The sequence below is a fragment of the Lithobates pipiens genome, unplaced genomic scaffold, assembly GCF_037356315.1.
Source record: "Lithobates pipiens isolate NorthernLeopardFrog02 unplaced genomic scaffold, aLitPip1_a1.2 Scaffold_18, whole genome shotgun sequence".
In the NCBI taxonomy this organism is placed as follows: Eukaryota; Metazoa; Chordata; class Amphibia; order Anura; family Ranidae; genus Lithobates; species Lithobates pipiens.
The window spans coordinates 600,351,748-600,367,296 of NW_027507758.1; positions in this window are offsets into that span (position 1 = coordinate 600,351,748).

Below are 15,549 nucleotides of genomic sequence, written 5' to 3' on the forward strand. Positions count from 1 at the left end.
CTCAAGTGGAGCTCTCAGTCTGCACTCCCTACGCCATGCCGCTCCTGGCCAGGCCCCAACAAACTGACACTTAGGGGACCCAAAACAACAACACACAAACTCTTGGGAGTCCCCAAAAAAGGCCACTGAGACTTTATGGCATATAAACAATGTCACACTGACACTTGTTGGTCCCAGAGCAAATACACACTGACACTTTGGGGGGAGGGGGGTCCCAAACTAAAGACACTGACATTAGGGGTCTCAGTATAAGGAAACACCAACACTTGGGGGTCTCAGAAAAATTACACTGATAATTGGGAGTCCTACAATAATGACAAACTGACACCTGAGTGTCCCAGGACATTGACATACCGACACTTTCTGGTCCCAGGACACTGGGGGAGGTCCAAGAATGATGACACACTGACACTTGGGGTCGCAGGATATGGACATGATTACAACTTATTGTCAGTAGACAATGACACACTTTGGGTTCATGCACACAGGTCTTTCCTAGACATTATATGCCAAGTGTAATTTCCCAGCTTGGGGAGCTGCTTTTGCAGTGTACAGCCTGCCATAGCCCCTGTACACACGGTCGGACATTCTGCCAACCAAATCCGTCGGATTTTGTCCGAAACTGTTGCATACACACGGTCGGACTAAGTTGTCGAAAAATCCAATTATTCAGAACGTGATGACGTAATTTCGTTACGATTGGACTAGTAGCCAATAGCTTTGATGTAGGAATTTGGTCTGAGCATGCGTGGCACTTGGTCCGATCAAAATTCTCTACATATGATCGGAGTATGTCCGATCAAACCAGTTGGTCAGAAAATATTTCCAACATGTTGGAAAGTTGGGTCCGACTGAGATTCGGACGGAATCAGTCCGATGCATACCACACACAGTCGGATTATCTGATGACACGGTCCGATAAGACGCATTCCGACGGATTCTCCGACCGTGTGTACAAGGCTTTACAAGTAAATGGCTGTATGTGGCTGTGCTCTTGTAAATGCTAATGCTTCTTTGCATCAATGTTCATCTGCTTATATGTGCCTGACATATTTAAAAATATCGGACGCACAAGCACACCCTTTGCACACCACAAAGACGATATATACAATTTCCCTGGAGACAAATTCTCCGGTTCTGTGGCCCATGTATTGTCTTCATTATGGGAACTATTGCAATGACAGCTATGGATGATCACCACCTTACAGCACTATGGATAGAGGGATGCTTCATTTGGGGGGGAGGAGGGAAACCTGGGTTTTCTGACTGTTTTTCAGGTGACAGAGCAGCACAGAAACACTCCAGAAGCGGGGAGGTATACTTGGAAATATATTTATACCCCAGTTGTCAATATAAGTATAAAAGGAGTAATCACACTTCAAGTCATTAATGGTGGCGGTTTTCTGCTCCTGTAACGTATCAACTTATAAATATAACACCCAGAGGCACGTCACTCGTTCTGGACACATACCTAATCAGCTACTGCACTAAATAAACATGTTAAAGTCTTCTGCCGCAGGATGGCACTGGTTGAGAAGCACATAATTACAAGCAGGCTTTTTTTTTTTTATCCTGCAGTCCGCTGGATAAAATTGTCCAAGGACAAGTATTGGATTTTTCCATTGTTATTTACAGCATTACGGCCAGACGAAGCATAAAAATAAATTGTTACCCACTTGAAGCGAAAAATGAACATTCTGCTTCCAATTACACAGCAACCTCATAAAGACCTCACACACCCTCGGGCCAGCCACTAGGGAGATCTTGTGCTTTTCAAACGTTTTTGAAAACGTTCCTCCTCATAGGTGTGGTTGTAGGAATAAAACAGATGCCCTGTATATAAGATGAGTAACCATTGTGATTAAGAAGACATAGAACATTTATGGAGCTTGATGCTTAGTAACACTTTTATTCTGTCTATTACACCCAGTCTGTTGCCTGGCACAGTGCCCCCCCCCCCAAGTCTGGTCAGTGCTCTGGTTTGGAGCTAGTATGAGAAGAACGTCGACGTTAGTATGAAAAACACAAACGCTTTTCATATTGAGGCTTCATGTGGCTGGAGTGGATGGTGGTCCTGGCCTTATTCCCCTATTCGTTGGGTGGCACTGAGACTGTGAATGTCAGAGTACAACTGTTCTTTGATCCCCAAGGGTTAGTATGTCCATGTTCTGGGACCCCTACACCAAATTTATTGTTGTGGAACTCTAAATGTCAGTCTGCCATTGTTGTGTGACCCTCCCCAAATATAAGTATGCCATTGCTCTGGAATCTCCAGTGTCAGTGTTTCATTATACTGAAACCCAAAGTGTTAGTGGAACAGTATTCCACTGTCCTGGGACCCCCAGATGCCTGTGTGTCTTTGTTTTGAGCCCACCAAGTGTCAGTGTGTCATTATTCTGGGACCCCAAGTGTCAGTGTGTCATTATTCTGGGACCCCAAGTGTCAGTTTGTCATTATTCTGGGACCCCAGTTGTAACTGGGACATTATCTGGGGACTCCCAAGTGTCAATGTGTCATTGTTAGGGAATCCCCAAGTCTCAGTCTGTCAATTGTTCTGGGACCCCAGTTGTAACTGGGACAATTTTTGGGGACTCCCAAGTGTCAGTTTGTCATTATTCTGGGACCCCAATTGAAACGGAGACATTATTCAGAGACCCCCGTCCACAAATAGTATCATCATTCTTAGAATTGTAAATGCAAGTGTGTTGTTGTTCTTGGACCCCAACTGTAACTGGGACATTATTTGGAGACCCCCCACATATTAGTGTTTTATTATTATGGGACTTTTAAATGTCATGGTGTCATTGTTCTGGGACCTCAGTTGTAACTGGGACATTATTTGGGGACCTCCAAGTGTCAATGTGTCAATACTCTGAGGCCCGAATGTCAGCTTGTCATTATTCTGGGACCCCAAATGTCCTTGGGATATTATTTGGGGACTCCCGACTGTCAGTTTGTCATTATTTTGGGACCCCCAAGGGACATTGGGGGTTATTTACTAAAGGCAAATCCACTTCGCACGGCAGGTGCATTTCATTTGGAAGTGCAGTCGCTGTACATACGAGGGGGACATTCAAGCAAAATAAAAAACAGCATTTTAGCTTGCACATGATTGGATGATAAAATCAGCAGAGCTTCCCTTCAATTCAGATCTACCGCTCAGATTTAAAGGGACTGCACTTTCAAGTGCACTTTTAGAGCGAATTTGCCTTTCGTAAAAAATAACCCCAAAGAGTCATCGTTCTGGGACCCCGAGTGTCCTTATTAGAGACCCCCAAGTGTCAATGTGTCATTGTTCTGGGACCCCAATTGTAACTGCAAGATTATTTGTGTCCTTGGGGCATTATTGTGGACTTCCAAGTGTCAGTTTGTTATGTTCTGGGACCCCACGTGTCAACTTGTCATTATTTGGGGATCCCAAGTGTCAGTGTTTCATTATCCTGGAAGCTCCAAGTACTAGTGTGGCCTTGTTCTAGGATCCCAATTGTAACTTAGACATTATTTAGGAAACCCCCTAGTGTCAATGTGACATTGTTCTAGGACCCCAAGCGTCCTTGGAATATTATTCAGAAACTTCAAATAATCATTATCAAACAATCAGTTGTCATTTTTCTGGAACCCCCAGGTGTCAGCACTTGATTGTTCTGGACCCTAAAGGGTTGATTTACAAAAACTGGGGAGTACAAAATCTGGTGCAGCTCTGCATACAAACCAATCAGCTTCCATTTTTTTTGTTTTGTTTTTTTGTCAAAGCTTAATTGAGCAAGCTGTTAGACGCTGATTGGCTACCACACAGCCACACCAGACTTTGCTCTCTCCAGTTTTAGTAAATCAACCCCTTAGACTCCATGCACACTTTTCGATTTTCTGCAGATTTTTGTCTTCGGATTTACCAAAATCATGTAGTGCAAGGGCCTGACTGATCGCATACAAATTGTAACTCTTAAGGTTTGACCTCATATTATATGGTTTTGGTAAATCTGAAGACAAAAATCTGCAGAAAAGTATCTGTAGGGGTTATTTACGAAAGGAAAATCCACTTTGCGCTGAAAGTGCACTTGGAAGTAAAGTCGCTGTAGATCCGAGGGGGACATGCAAGAAAAATTAAAAACAGCATTTTAGCTTGCACATGATTGGATGATAAAATCAGCAGAGCTTCCACTCGTTTCAGATCTACCCCTTAGATTTAGAGCGAATGCACTTGAAAGTGCACTTGCAGTGCAAAGTGCATTTGCCTTTCGTAAATAACCCCCTGTGTGTCATTATTCTGGGATCCCAAGTATCAGTATTTTATTATATTTAGGACCTCCAAGTGTCAGTGGATCATTTTTCTTGGAACCCCCTCCCGGCGTCAGTATGTCTTTGTCCTGTGATTGTAATTATCACTAAGACCCCCCAAGACTTTGCTGTTCCACTAAAGAAGTAAAAGTTGACAGCAGAACATTCAGTACAGTAAAATGAATTCAGCCTCTTGTTCTTCCCCTCCCGCTGGAGACAAAGACAATTTGCTGTGGAAGTTTATGTTGCACAGTTTTACTGCAGATATAAAATCAATGGAGGAAGACAATTAGAACAGCGAAATCCTTTTTCCACCTATTAAACGACGCATTCTCTTTTTGTTGCAAAATGCATCAGGCTGAGCGCTCCACCTCCAATTAGCCGCAATGTCTGAAGAGGAGTCTGTTTTATGGGAGGCTGCTATAGTCTGGACTTTCCAAATAGACTTTTCATATAATGCCCTTAAAGAGAACCAGGCACAGGCTCAAACATCAAATAGTCTTACCGGTAAAATTACCTTTCATCACCCTGTATTCCTTAACCCTGCCCTTGTTCCTCCACTGAATTGCCCTTAACATTTTGAATTTTAAATGACTATAGCAATAAAAGCTTTCATGTATATTTGCCATCTCTGTGAACTTTAATTCATTTGATGATGACTCTGGAACTGAAAAGTCCCTTGGGGTCTGACTGCACCCCTATTTCTTCCCTGACCTTATTCTGATAACAGGCAATCCCATAGCTACTAATTACCGTATGCCGTGACATTCATTTAGTTAATGTAGAACTCTGGGCAAAAGTTTAAAAAATTACCTATATTAGGCCGACTGTCCATAGCATTAATCCCTTCCCACCGGCCATGTTGCATCACGGTGGTGGGCCTTATGGTAAGCTGCCAGATATATGCATTTGGCTGGGGATGCTGTGAGCATGCTCAATTAGCATTCCAAGCACTGTACCAGTTCCTGGTCATCTAGCAACACTTGAGAGGCAGTAGGACTCACTTAGGACAGAGTTCCATCTTATATCAGAGTCCCCCACAACACCCAGTCACTGTAATCACATGATTAGGAGCCTGACCTATCAGCCTCTGTAATAAAGAGCCACTTAAAGGGCTGGCTCCAGAAAGACGTTACCAGCCGTCTTTGTTTTTCTGAGTCCCCCTGTAATAGTTTTATTACCTGTTGATGCTGTCAGAAGATCCATTATTTTCCTACTTCATGGATGTCTGATATTCCCCTTATCTTGGAGAGCAATGATTAACCTTGTATATCCACTTCCTGACCGGCGCACGACAATGTACGTCGGCAGAATGGCACGGACAGGCATATGGGCGTACAGGTACGTCCCTTTAAGCATGCCGCCATGCCATCGCATGCGCTCCGTTCCGGACCCCCGTGAGTCCAGTCGCGGGTCCCGGGGACTCGATCGCCGCGGGAATACCCGTGATCGTCTCACAGGGAGGCTGAAAGGGGAGATGCGGAAGTAAACAACATCTCCCCATTCTACCTAGCAACAAGTGACACTGATCTCTGCTCCCTTGATTGGAGCAGAGATCAGTGTTCACTAACCTACAGCCAAGCCCCCCACAGTTAGTAACAAAAAAAGAAAAGGAGGGCGCACCGACCTAGGGTATTTCCACTAATAGAGCTTTATTCATTAAAACACAGCAAAATATACAGGCATACCCCACTTTTAAGTACACAATGGTGTTTATTTACTAAAGCTAGAAAGTGCAAAATCAGGCTCAATTTTGCATAGAAACTAATGAGCTTCTAACGCCAGCTTGTTCAATTAAGCTTTGGTAATAAAACCAGGAAGCTCATTGGTTTGGATGCAGAAGTGAGCCTGATTTTGCACTTTTCAGCTTTAGTAAACAAACAACATTGTGTACTTAAAAGTGGGGTATGCCTGTATACTCACAAACGAGTATTGATAGAAGGCATAATCAATAAAGCAGAGTCAGCTTTTCCGAACATCGACAAGCCTGGACCTGATGTCAAGTAGATCAATCGATTGCCCGTTTAGGCTCTGAAGAAAGGGGTTCTCCCCTGAAATGCGTCAGCCATTCTTTGGGGTATCGCTTGATCTACTTGACATCAGGTCCAGGCTTGTCGATGTTCGGAAAAGTTGACCCTGCTTTATTGATTATGCCTTCTATCAATACTCATTTATGAGTATATATTTTGTTTTATTGAATAAAGCTCTATTAGTGGTAATGCAGTAGGTCGGTGCCCCCTCCTTTTCTTTTTTGTTCCTTTTAGTATCTGAATACCCATTATTCTGAGGAGGGCTGCAAGACGATAGACATTACTATGTGAAGCTGGCTACACCACACACTGAGGACCTTGACACCAGAGCGCAGGAGAAGTTTTTGCTTTGCTTTCTTTTGCCTTTGCCCCACAGTTAGTAACACACCCCTAGGGCACACTTAACCCCTACAATGCCACCCCCTGGTTAACCCCTTCACTGCCAGTGTCATTTACATTTATAAGGAAAGACGATCAGTGACGTCACATGCCAGGCCACGCCCCCCTACAATAAAAAAAAAACACAACGTCATACATAATCCCTACACTGCCCCCTAGTGGTTAACTCCTTCACTGCCAGTGTCATTTACACAGGAATCAGTGCATTTAAATAGCACTGATTGCTGTATAAATGACAATGGTCCCAAAAATGTGTCAAAAATGTCCGATGTGTCCGCCATAATGTCGCAGTCACAATAAAAATCGCTGATCGCCGTCATTACTAGTAAAAAAACAAAAAAATATTAATAAAAATGCCATAAAACTATCCCCTATTTTGTAAACGCTATAAATTTTGTGCAAACCAATTAATCGCTTATTGTGATTTTTTTTACCAAAAATATGCAGAATACGTATCGGCCTAAACTGAGGAAATTTTTTTTTTTATATATATATTTTTGGGGGATATTTATTATAGCAAAGTGTAAAAAATAATGTTTTTTTTTTTTTTTTTTCAAAATTGTCGCTCTTTTTTTGTTTATAGCACAAAAAATAAAAACCACAGAGGTGATCAAATACCACCAAAAGACAGCTCTATTTGTTGGGGAAAAAAGGACGTAAATTCTGTTTGGGAGCCACGTCGCACAACTGCACAATTGTCAGTTAAAGCGACCGCAGTGCTGAATCGCAAAAAGTGGTGTGGTCTTAAGCCAGCAAAATGGTCCAGTCTGAAAGTGGATATTCCACGCAAAATTTTGAACTTGAAGATCCTTATTTAGGGATTTTAGGTCCAGGATAGGATGTTGGCTGTTCATTGCCCCAGTCTAATTAGCTGTATTTTGATAAACGTACGGGGTCCGGTTGAACCTTCCAAGGTTGCAACACTTCTATTGAACTAAAGTTGATTGAAGAATCTGAAGCAAAATAATAAACCAGCTAAGCCAAGACTGAAATCCCGATATGGAAGAAGCGGTTGATCACCCTAGGAACCTAGCAGAAAAGGATGACTCACATGGTATACCAGGAAGGGTAGGGGGTGCATGCACAAAGCTTTGCCAATGTTCAATCATCTGATGGTACCAGCCTATAACCCAGAGTCTGTAAACATCCAGATTGTATCTTGTACTGTATGATTAGAATAAGCTCATCATTGGTGTCCGTGGGATGAATAAAGTCCCGTTGCCGGTGTAAGTGTAAAAAAAAACAAGCAGCATCATTTGTGTTTGCAAGATTAGAAGAAATGGGAAAGATTTCTAAAAAGAGGGGAAACAAAAAGGTACATGACAGGTGTACAGATATGTGTTTTACTACAAGATTTCAGAGACCACAAAAGGTGACATCATAGTATAAAATTGTCTGTCAGCAATACAATTTTAATTAACAAGGTTAGGCCAAAATTTACTAGAGACAAAGAGCAAAAGCTCAGGCTTTATTACAGCAATTAAAGTGGTTCTAAAGCCTTAAACTGGCCATACACCTATAGATTATCTACAGATTTTCTATGGTTAGATAAAAAAGTGCAACAGATTTCTCCATGTATGCTAAGCTGTGTGGATGGAGGAAACTCCCACTAGCCCTAGCTTCAATATCTTGCTAGTCGGCCCTGCTGGCTCTCACCCTAAACAATGCCTGCACCCAATCAGAATATTCAGGTATTGTGAGAGCCTGCGGGGTCGACTAGGAAGATATGGAACCTTGGGCCAGTGGGAGATTCTTCCATCCAAACAGTTCAGCGTAGATGGAGGAATCGGTTCCACTTTTTCCACCTGACCATAGAAAATCTGCAGGTGTATGGCCAGTCTAAAACTTTTTCCTTAATGAATTGCCTGTGTTAAGGTAAAAAATATTTAGGTTAAAGTATTGCAGGCGACCCCCCAATACTTAGCTGAGCACCAACGCAATTCTGTGCTGTGCACAAGAGCAGCAGCTCTCCTTCTCCCCACTCTCACAGGCTTTGCTGAGAGCAGTGGGAGCCATTGGTTCCTGCTGCTGTCAGTCAAGTCTTGTGATGAGGGAACGGGGGGGTAGGGATGAGCCGTGCTGCTTGTGTCAATGAACACAGGCAGTGAGGTTCAGGATCTAGCACGCAGGTGTGGCATGAAAAAGCAGCTTCATATAGTGGCACACCAAGAAGGAGGAGCCACCAGGAAGCACCAGCAGAAGACCAAAGATGAGGGCTGAGGCTGCTCTGTGCACAGGGCAGGCAAGTATAAACCTGTCTTTTTTCCACGAAGAAAGGGGGTGGGTGTCTGGGCAACGAGTACCAATTTGATTGGTACCTGCTCCCACTGTCGCAATCCTCACCTAGGCAAGGACACCCCTTGGTCTGCCCCCCACCCCCCTTAATTTTGGGTGTCAGATGGATAAAATAAAATTCCATTGTTGGTGATCGTGGAATAGAATAAATGCCATCTATGTGTCAGGCTACAAAAAAAGAAAACTAAAGCAGCTACCACATCTATGACCTGATAAGCTACAAGATATTACATTTCTCTTCTAGGATTTAGATCCACTTTCACACTTGCAAATGGGTCCATTATCAATTAGAGTAGAGCCAGAAGGGAAGGGAGTGATTACCTGCAAACGATTGGCCCTGTATTACCTACAGGAGCTGTCAGCCTTCTGCTGCTTTTAACAGAAATATTGCCTGCAGCCCATCTATCACAAGGATCCCCTTTCCGAGTATCCCACATACAATTGCTAATGGACTCATTCGGAAGTGTGAAAGTGCAAAGTGAAATCTCTTGTAGCTTTCCAGTCCATACGTGCCAAGTGTGAATGGGGCCCAAAGAATAAGGAATAAAACATTAGAAATCACACAGAAAAACCCCATGGCATCATTATACAGATTTTATATATCATGGGATGAAGGTTTAATCAGGCCGCTGTATAGCTCAATGATAAATCGAACAACTCACCATGACTGGGAATGCAGTGGGGGGAAATTTATCAAAAGTGGAGCATACAAAAGCCAATTGGATCAAACGCTCAGCTCTACAGATTCAATCTTCAGCTTGTTCAATTAACGTTTGAAAATGAAAGAAAGGTAGAAGCTGATTGATTGCCATGCACAAATTCTCCAGTTTTCGATAAATTTCCTTCCACGTTTGAGATTGTGGAGGACAGGGTAAAAGCACGGTGCAGCAAATAGTGGGGAAAAAAGCGGTATGTTTGGTGTGAGAAAAATAAGAGAATCCTCCGCACTCCAATAGCATCCCACAGGTTTAAATGTATTGAAGTCGGCAACCACCATGACAGTCTCCCAACTTGGGATCTCCCTTCTGACACATTAACCCACAAGGGCTTACACATAGAGATGCCCATCTCTACAAGAAAGCATTTGTGGGTGAAATGCATTCGAAGGAGGCCCGAAAGGTGGGGATTGTCATAGTGATTGCCGACTTCAATAAGCTTAAATCTGTGTGATGCTATTGGAGTGCAGAGGAGTCTCTCTTTTTACCTGTTTATGAGTTGAGGGACGTGCGGCTCAGTGATTCACCTGCACCCAGGAACAGAGGGCAGAGCGGGAATAATCTGAACCAAGGGTGGAGATTTCCAATCCACACATGCTTCAAATTGCCAGCAGAGGTAAAATATTGCAATTCTTAAGGGTCTACTAGCATGGGATTAAATTGTTGTAATATGGTCAACAAATGGCATTCATTTAACAACAAGCAGGAAAATAACAGGCAACCCAGACAATATGTGGATTACAACTGTGCAGCTGACCACCTGTGTTAACCATGCATCAGGCCGGCTGCTCAGCACGGGACCAGGAAGCAAGTGGCGATCACTGGAGGAGTGGTCTCTATCCACTTAAAGTGCAAGTTCACCTTTACAGAAAACCTGTAAGGTGAGCTTATACTGGATCCTCTCCCCATCGCACCCGGTCCCGCTGTACCTAAGGCCGGCAATCTCCCACACGGACACATGGTATAGCCGCTTTCCCGGTTAAGGGATTTGAAATCCCAGCGGCTTGCTCTCCTCTTCTCCAGCACTGACAGCACAGGCTACGCAGGTTCTGATTGGATGGCGCCGACCAGATCACAATGCCTCCTATCTGTACCTTTGCAAGGTATGTTTAGGAAATTAAGCCGTGGGGGATTTCTGATCCATGGACCGCTAAAGCGGCTTTACAATGTGTCAGATCGCCGGCTTCAGGTACAGCAGGACCGGGTGCGATGGGAAAGGGGGGGTCCAGTGTAAGTTCACCTTACAGATTCTTCTGTAAAAGGTGAACTTACCCTTTAACCACTTAAGGACCGCCTCCTGCACATATAACGTTGGCAGAATGGTACGGCTGGGCACAAGCACGTACCTGTACGTTGCTCTTTAAGTGCCCAGCCGTGGGTCGGAAGTGCACCGCCGGCGGCGCGCTCCCTACTCGGTCCTGAGCTCCGTGACTGTGGCCGCGGGACCAGCGGACCCGATCGCCGCTGGTGTCCCGCAATCGGGTCACAGAGCTGAAGAACGAGGAAAGGTCTGTATAAACAAACCTCTCCCCGTGCTTCCTACTGTGGCTGTCACAGATCGTCGGTTTCCTTTTATAAGGAAAGACGATCAGTGACGTCACATGCCAGGCCACGCCCCCCTACAATAAAAAAAAAAACACATAACGTCATACATAACCCCTACACTGCCCCCTAGTGGTTAACTGCTTCACTGCCAGTGTCATTTACACAGGAATCAGTGCATTTAAATAGCACTGATTGCTGTATAAATGACAATGGTCCCAAAAATGTGTCAAAAATGTCCGATGTGTCCGCCATAATGTCGCAGTCACAATAAAAATCGCTGATCGCCGCCATTCCTAATAAAAAAAATATATATATATATATATATATATATATATATATATATTAATAAAAATGCCATAAAACTATCCCATTTTGTAAACGCTATAACTATTGCGCAAACCAATCAATAAATCGCTAATTGCGATTTTTTTTTACCAAAAATATGTAGAAGAATACGTATCAGCCTAATCTGAGGAAAAAAAAAAAATTTTATATATTTTTTGGGGATATCTATTATAGCAAAAAGTAAAAAAAAATTTATTTTTTTTTCAAAATATTTTTGTTTATAGCGCAAAAAATAAAAACCACAAGGGTGATCAAATACCACCAAAAGAAAGCTCTATTTCTGACAAAAAAAAGATGCAAATTTTGTTTGGGAGCCATGTCGCATGACCGCACAATTGTCAGTTAAAGCAACGCAGTGCCGAATCGCAAAAAGGGGCTTGGTCCTTTCGCTGCAAATTGGTTCGGGGCTTAAGTGGTTAAGGAATAAATTTTAATACCAAAATATGTATATATATATATATATATACATACACACACGGTGGATATAAAAAAAAAAAAAAGTCTGCACACCCCTGGTAAAATGTCAGGTTTCTGTGATGCAAAAAAAAAAAGAGACAAAGGTGAATCATTTTAGAACTTTTACCACCTTTAATGTGACCTATAAACTCTACAACTCAGTTGAACAACAAACTGAAATCTTTTAGGTGGAGGGAAGTTAAAATAAAATAAAATAAATAAATATGGTTGTGTACGTGTGCACACCCTTAAACTAATACTTTGTTGAAGTACCTTTTGATTTTATTACAACACTCTTTTTTGGGTACGAGTCTATCAGCATGGCACATCTTGACTTGGCAATATTTACCCACTCTTCTCTGCAAAAACACTCCAAATCTGTCAGATTACAAGGGCATCTCCTGTGCAGAGACCTGTTCAGATCACCCCACAGATTTTCAATCCGATTCAGGTCTGTGGTCTGGCTGCCCCATTCCAAAAAAATTGAATCTTCTGGTAAAGCCATTCCTTTGTGGATTTGGATGTATGCTTTGGGTCGTTGTCATGCTGCAAGATGAAGTCCCATTCATGTTCAGCTTTCTAGCAGAAGCCTGAAGGTTTTGTGCCAATATTGACTGGCATTTGGAACTGTTCATAATTCCCTCTACCTTGACTAAGGTCCCTGCACCAGTTGAAGAAAAACAGCCTCAAAGCATGATGCTGCCACCACCATACTTCACAGTGAGTATGGTGTTCTCTTGGTGATGTGCAGTGTTGTTTTTGCCCCAAACATATCTTTTGGAATTATGGCCAAAGTACAACCTTGGTTTCATCAGACCGTAACACATTTTCCCACATGCTTTCGGGAGACTTCAGCTGGGTTTTTTCAAAAATGAGCTGGGCTTGGATGTTTTTCTTCTTAAGAAAAGGCTTCAGTCTTGCCACTCTACCCCATAGCCCAGACATATGAAGAATATGGGAGATTGTTGTCACCTGTACCACAAAGCCAGTACTTGCCAAATATTCCTGCAGCTCCATTAAAGTTGCTGTAGGCCTATTGGCAGCCTCTCTGACCAGTTTTCATCAAATTTTGAGGGACGTCTAGTTCTTGGTAATGTCACTGTTGTGCCATATTTTCTCCACTTGATAATTACTGTCTTCACTGTGTTCCATGGTATATCTAATGCATCAGAGATTCTTTAGTACCCTTCTCCTGACTGATACCTTTTGACAATGAGTTCCCTCTGATGCTTTGGAAGCTCTCTACGGACCATGGCTTTTGCTATAGGGTGCAACTAAGAAAATGTCACGAAAGACCTACTAGAACAGCTGAACTTTATTTGGGGTTAATTGTAGGAACTTTAAATAATGGCAGGTGTACTGACTTTTATTTAACATGAATGTGATTGCCTAATTCTGAACACAGCTACATCCCCAGTTCCAAGTGGGAGTCCATACTTATGCAACCACATTATTTTATTCTTACTTCTCTCACGCTCCCCCCTAATAGATTGCAGTTTGTTTTTCAATTGCGTTGTACAGTTTATATGTCACATTAAAGGTGGAAAGAGTTCTGAAATGATTTATCTTTGTCACATCACAGAAACCTGACATTTTAACAGGGGTGTGTAGACTTTATATACCCATTGTATAACCAAATTTTTTGGTAAAAGATGATGTTACGCTGAGTAAATAGATACCCAACACATTACGCTTTATTTAATTGTCGCCATTCCGCGAGCGGGCCCAAACTACGATAATTAAAAATCTGCATTGGCGGTGGTTTAAAAATGTTTACAGGTTACCACTTTAGAGTTAGAGGAGGTCTAGTGCTAGAATCACTCGGATTGCTGTTACGAGAAAGAGAATCGCAGGCTGAAAAAAATAAACAAAATTGGGGTTATGGTTGATAGCTTCAGCCATAACCCTGGTAAACCACTTCAAAGCCGCAACGTATATTTACAGCATCTCACAACAGTGAGTACACCCTTCACATTTATTGTAAAAAAATGTATTATATCTTTTCATGTGACAACATTGAAGGAATGATACTTCGCTACAATGTAAAGTAGTGTACAGCTTGTATAACAGTGCAAATTTGCTGGCCCCTAAAAATAACACAGCCATTAATGTCTAAACCGCTGGCAACAAAAGTGAGTACACCCCTAAGTGAAAATTCCCAAATTGGGCCCAATTAGCTATTCCCCTCCCCGGTGTCATGCGACTAGTTAGTGTTGCAAGGTCTCAGGTGTGAATGGGGAGCAGGTGCGTTAAATGTGGTGTTATCTTCTGCTGTCCACTGGACAATCGCTCTGTTCTGGCAAACCCCGGGGGGTACCATGGGAACAGGTTATTAAACGTATGGCAGCCATACAACTTATGGAAAAAAATTTCCATACCATTATGGATACCATTGCCAATTTACGAGTTGAAGTGGAAGTCGTGGTCCCCTTAGCACACCCTGGCTTCTGAAGCTAGTAACGGGCAATCCCCTCAATGAAGTAGCCCAAAGGGTATTAGAATCCAGACTAGTTTCTCATAACCTAAATTTGGTTTTCTTTGTTGATTTGTGATAGCCATAAGGTGTTTCACTATGTTTTAGGTTATATTCTCAGCAGTAAAGCTTGGCTGATGTAAAGACGCCACCTAGGTCACCAGTAATTCCTTCGACTTCTCTCTGGGCAGTCTTCCTAGTCAGACCAATGTATGTAACAGCCTGACGGTGATACTCACGGGCCTTGCTAGGCCTTCTTATCTTTTGAACAATTGTTGAACTTTACTTAATGTACTGGAATTCACAACATGTTACATTCATTACTCAATGTACTATGTAACTGATGCTTACGGTTACTGCTCATTATTTTTCAATAAAATCTCTTGTATTGAAGAAAAATAAAAAAATTAATGTGGTGTTATCGTTCTCATACAGGTCACTGGTATTTCAACATTGCACCTCATGGCAAAGAACTCTGAGGATCTGAAAAAAAGAATTGTTGCTCTACATAAAGATGGCCTAGGCAATAAGAAGATTGCCCAGACCCTGAAACTGAGCTGCACCACGGTGGCCAAGACCATACAGCGGTTTAATAGGACAGGTTCCACCCAGAACAAGCCTCACCATGGTCGACCAAAGAAGTTGAGTGCACATGCTCAGCATCATATCCAGAGGTTGTCTTTTGGGAAATAGACGTATTAGTGCTGCCAGTATTGCTGCTGAGGTTGAAGGAGTGGGGGGGGTGTCAAACTGTCAGTGCTCAGACCATACACCGCACACTGCATCAAATTGGTCTGCATGGCTGTCCCTCCAGAAGGAAGCCTCTTCTAAAAGGTGATTCAAAAGAAAGCCCACAAACAGTCTGCTAAAGACAAGCAGGACATACTACTACTGGAACCATGTCCTAAGGTCTGATGAGACCAAGATAAACTTATTTGGTTCAGATGGTAACAAGCGTGTGTGGCGGCAACCAGGTGAGGAGTACAAAAACAAGTGTGTCTTGCTATTGTGG